Source organism: Leptonotus elevatus, chromosome 12 (genome assembly GCF_054856555.1).
Source record: "Leptonotus elevatus isolate MCC_2025b chromosome 12, RoL_Lele_1.0, whole genome shotgun sequence".
In the NCBI taxonomy this organism is placed as follows: domain Eukaryota; kingdom Metazoa; phylum Chordata; class Actinopteri; order Syngnathiformes; family Syngnathidae; genus Leptonotus; species Leptonotus elevatus.
Genome location: NC_141250.1, coordinates 2,355,792 through 2,361,263, shown reverse-complemented (window position 1 = coordinate 2,361,263; position 5,472 = coordinate 2,355,792). Strand labels below are relative to the sequence as shown.

Below are 5,472 nucleotides of genomic sequence, written 5' to 3'. Positions count from 1 at the left end.
GCGATAGGATGTGCGTTAAAGTTGTCCCGTTTGGCTGCCAAGGAAGAGAGTGTTGGTCTGGTACCGTCAACATCCAAAGTGCCCTCCGGGCTGCCTCCTTGCTCGGAGGAGAAACGGCTTTCGGCGTTGTCTCCAACTAACCCATGTGTACCGTCACCTTACTATGAAGTCAGGAAAGTTTTAAGTGAATTTCAGGCTCCAGTATTGAATGTAACTGCGGGCCGACTTGAAGTAGATGTAGACGATCGAACGTCTCTCACTCGCTTACAACGGACATCGAATATGAATACAGTTGCGGAATACTTTGGCTGCTGGAGTGACCGCCGCCATCAGAGAATTAGAAGGAAGATTGGAAAAAGTTGCAGACTTGAGAGCTGATCCATTCACACGTTTGACTCAGCGAGGACTGTACAAGACAGAATTAAACAGACACCAAGAGGTTCCACAAAATATCAGAGATCAGCTTAAGAGAATCGCCACTGAACATGAAGACAGAGCAAACGCTGAAGCGGAAAAGCAGAACCGCGCCCTCTGCGCTGCGGAACACGCAGCTAGAGGCCCTTCAATTGGGGAAGTGGAAAACAGGTCGTACATTGCTCAGTTACAGAATCAAGTAGCAGAATTAAAGTGTCATGTCCAGAATTTTTCAGGTGCCTGCCCTGACTCCGTTTTGGACCGAACCAGAGGTCCTGAAGACCCCGAAGAATCTTCCGAAGGTCCAGCTTTTCCTCCTCATCGGCCTCTGACACGTTCCCAAATCTTGCAGGCACCCATGTTAGCCAAAGTTGACCCGTCCACTGGTAACTCTGCTATGTTTTACAAACCTTTCTCTCTCACTGATGTGAGTGTGTTGATGCAGAAACTTCTGCCTATGCAATATGGCCAATTGGTTTCAAGCAGTGCAGAGAGCGGTTACGGGACAAATGTTAACAGCAGGTGATATCCGTGTTCTTCTTACACAATCATGTCCGCTTTCACAGTTGAATACTCTAATGCAAAATTTAGGTTTCTCTTCTCTCCCCGATAATCAGGCTCTTACGCGAGAAAATTACTTAACCTTGTCTACAGCCTTAGACGCTTTGTTTCCCCTCCCTGAGTGTGCCATTTCAGATCTGGTGTTTGCTCCCAAGGCAGATGAGGAGGCCACGGCTTTTGTTGATCGGGCCCTCACTGATTACACTCTGAAAACAGGACACGCCCCTGCGGCCTCCGCCTTGCATTCGCAAGTGTTCCGAGCAGCCATTTTGAAGGGCGTTCCCAAGTCTGTGGCACAGGCCATGGAGGCCAATCTTCCCGGTGCTGAGGTTGACCGGTGGTTGTCACATCTTAAACATCATTTGAGGAGACATGCTAAAGAAAAAGAGTCTAAGGTAGACAAACACAAAAGTACAGAAACACAACTTGCTATGTTGCAGTTGCAAAATCTGAAAAAGCAGGAAGCCACTCTTGCTGTGATCTCATCTCCCTCTGTCGGTTCCGTGTGCATGATGTATCAAGCAGGTTAATTCATGGGTGAAGGTGCGCCCCCTGGTGGCCGTAACATGTGCTTCAATTGTGGACGGCCTGGTCATTGGGCCCGCGATTGCAGACAGCGACCTCAAGCGTCTGGGTGGAGAGGCAGAGGCCAACAACCTGCACGTGGCTACAATCGAGGAGGCTACAACCATCCCCGAGGGAGAGGATATCCTGCACAGCATCAAGGATATTCCCCGGTGCCAAACCAACAGTATATGCCTCCCTCTGGTGGACAGTTTCCACAATGATGGTGCCCTGAATCCACATGCTTAGGCCTGCAGGAGCCTTTGATGATCCTGACGGTAGGAGGATCCTCTTTATTATTTATGGTCGACACAGGAGCTCGGCATTCTACCATCACAGCTTTGCCACCTGATAGCTCTCTTACCAGAAAAAGCATCTCACTTGTTGGATTCAAGGGTGAAGAAACTGCCCTGCAATTGACAACTCCAGTGACTGTTCAATGTTTTTCACAGACTCTTTTGCATTATTTTGTGTTTGCACCTAACTGTCCAGTCAATCTTTTGGGCATAGATCTCCTCATCACCACATGCCCTCTCATCAAATGCAGCCTTGATGGACTTATCCTGGAATTTCCGGATGGTAACACCTACTGCTGCTCTGCCTCCAGTGCCACCTCCCAGTTCCCGCTTGTTGAACAACGCCCTGTGGCATGCGCCACTGCCGACATCTACTGGGCAAGAGTGGATATTGACTCCAGTGGTTGGCTCGAAGCTGAGCACTTTTGGACTCTCTGGTCACCTTGGGTTCGTAACCTCAGATCTTATGATATGGTAACTGATTGTATGCATTGCACTCTGTACTATGACAGATCAGGGGATGAGATCTATAGCGAGGCATTTCAGGAAATTAAACATGGGTGATTTGTTTGCAGGCAAACCAGGTGTCGTCTTTTTGGTGTCCCTGACTCCTGAACAACTCAAATGGTACATGATGGCGGATCCTCCGGATCCTTCTATGCCACCTTGCCACCCACATGTCTCCTTGATGATCTCGCCTCAGCACACAGCGAAGGATCTCAGTCCGTTTGTCCTGGCATGCACACAGGCCACTGATTGGCAAAATTAATTTCACACTAAATTGCTCTATTCCACATAACTTGATGCTTATTGGATTCAGTCTAACACATTTGTACCCACTTCCGTTTTGGAGCACCAGCTTCTGGATAGGCACCATGGACGTGAAACAACCGACAGCGATTTTGCTGGTCATCTTCTTGATTCCCTTCCGACATAGCTGTGGTCTATGGATCCCATTGATGTTGGTCTCTGTAACGTCTCACCTGTTGTGTTTCAGATGAAACCAGGACAATTATATATGTTCCCCAATACACTGTAAAAGAGGCTGGGATGATTGGCATTTCGGAAACAATTGACGGCTTGCTCAAAGCAGGAGTGTTGTGTGAAATTCCCGGCTCTGATTATAACACGCCTATTTTACCCATTGAGAAGAAAGACACTGGAAAGTTTCGCATGTTCCATGACCTGCGAGTGATTAATGCGGCCGTCTTAACTCCTACTTTGCCTGTCCCGAACCCTCACTCGGCATTGTCCCAAATTACATCAACCCACACTCATTTCACTTGCATTGACCTGGCTAATGCTTTATTTTGCATTCCACTCTATCCTTCAATGAAGCAATTTCTTGCTTTCACTTGGAATGGTGTTTGCTACTCCTACAATCACAATCACAGTCAAGAGTTCACCATGACTGGAGGAAGTCAAAGAAAAATTTAAGCAATTTTAACACAACCACATGTTCTCTTTACTCATGAAGGAGTAAACATGGCTGAAGGTCTGCTCGAAGGAGAACCGCATTGTTGCATACAAAGAACTACGGAAGAAAACTCACTCCGCACTGAACTCTATGAGACACCTATTGACAACCCGGACTTGATCCTTTTCACAGATGGATGTTGCTTCAAAGGCAACGATGGCCTACAATCTGGATTGGCAGTAACCCAACCCACAGAAACAGGTTTTGAAGAAGTCCAAGCAGAAATAATTTCAGGCTCTTAGTCAGCACAAAGAGCTGAAATTTTGGCATTGACAGCAGCTCTCAGATTGGCAGAAAACCAGTCAGTAAACATTTACACAGATTCGGCGTATGCACACATGACAGTTCATGTTGCATTAAAAGAATGGCAGCGAAACAATTTCCAAACTGCAACCGGTCCATCCATTAAACATCAGGATGACATTCTCAAATTGCGAGATGCTTTAATGCTCCTAACAGCGGTGGCAGTAATAAAATGTAAAGGTCACTCTCGAACTAAAGATTTTGTATCGGCAGGAAACGAATCAGCAGATCGAGCAGCAAAAAAGGTTGCGGGGTACCGACCAACACTCCAACTAACTGTAAGTGAGTCTGAATGTGACAATCCACAGGAGGTGACAGTAGAAACAGTTAAGTTGTGACAGGAAAAAGCTAGTCCAGAAGAAAAGAGTGTGTGGAAGTCGAAAGGAGGTGTCAAAGATGAGGATGGCATATGGCGAAAAGAGGGTAAATGCATTCCATCTCAGAAACAATTGAAAAATCTAATTTCTGAAGCCCATGGAACATGTCATGTAGGTGTGGAAGAAACACTGAGACGACTCCACTCCTGGTGGCATCCTTTCATGAGACAAATTGTTAAAGGTGAACTGCAGGACTGCAGCGTTTGCAGTAGGTCTAACAGTATGCCTACAACAAAACCACCGCAGGGGGTACACGATCCGGACGTGGACGTCCCTGGACAGGTGATTTCAATGGATTTCACTGACATTATTAAAACAGTGTCAGGTTACCGGTATTTGCTAGTCATAGTAGATTCCTTTTCAGGATGGCCAGAGGCATATCCCTGCAAATTTGAAACATCAAGCATAGTGATAAAACATTTGGTTAATCACTACATTCCAACGCATGGGTTTCCTAGAAAAATCTGATCAGACAATGGAACTCATTTCAAAAACAAACATCTCCAGGCTGTAGAATTTTTTTTAGGTTTGAAACATAATTTTGGGTCTGTGTATGAATCGCAAGGACAGGTTGAGCACATGAATAGGAACATCAAGGAAAAAATAGCTAAGGCTTTAGATTCATCCACGTTTAATTGGTTGCAAGCCCTTCCATTGGCATTAATGAACGTTCGAATGTCATTCAATTATTCTAAAGGTTGGACTCCATTCGAGTGTCACACTAACAGACCGTTTCCTGCACCCATTGCATCCATTGGCTGCGGCTGAAGTTCCAGGCCCACCTGGGCTCAAACAACTAACCATCAATTTCTCTCATTTGACAGAAAGACAACCAGACGCTCCCCTTGAAATGAATATTTGTGAATCTGTGTGGTTAAAAGTAATCAAACGAAAATGGTCTGAACCCAGGTGGACAGGTCCTTTCCAGGTCACTGAGCGGACAGCCACAGCAGTCCGTCTTGAAGGAAAGGGGGACACGTGGTTCCACATCTACACGACCCGCCAGGCTCAGCGATCCTACCACCTGACGACGACCGGAAAACCACGTCTACTGGTCCAGTGTCAGCTACCCCCTGTTGATGACATCATTCAACAAAGGTAGATTTCACGGTATGCGGGCAGAATAACCCCGGTGAATCAACCTGGGACCAGGTAGTCTAACCGTAAGGTCCTGAAGAAGCCGACTGCGTCTTAGTTCAACTAATCACTGTAGAACGGGCGCAAGACCCTCCCTCCCGTCTCACCATGGCATTCCCACTCAGACTTGCAACAGCCTCTCTCCTGGTTTTAGTGTGTCTCTCCTGATCGTCCAGCTCACCAACACGACGCTTTCGTCGATTCCTTCATGACCCTGCCCCGGCGGACATCTGGCACCCCATGGACAGGGGACATCCCTTAACTATCAACATGTGGTACACATATGCTTACTCCACTGTAAAATCTTTTAATGAATGAAATTGTTATGTATGCTCTTTAATGC

General features: G+C 46.6%; 1 pseudogene across 1 annotated transcript; it reads left to right on the top strand.

Moving 5' to 3' along the window:
* The first annotated feature begins 286 nt into the window (after positions 1 to 286).
* On the top strand, positions 287 to 4,902 carry LOC147164247 (uncharacterized; annotated as a pseudogene). The gene is made up of 2 exons (XR_015096682.1): positions 287 to 1,370; positions 1,498 to 4,902. The product of XR_015096682.1 is annotated as an uncharacterized LOC147164247 (transcript).
* The last annotated feature ends 570 nt before the right edge of the window (positions 4,903 to 5,472 follow it).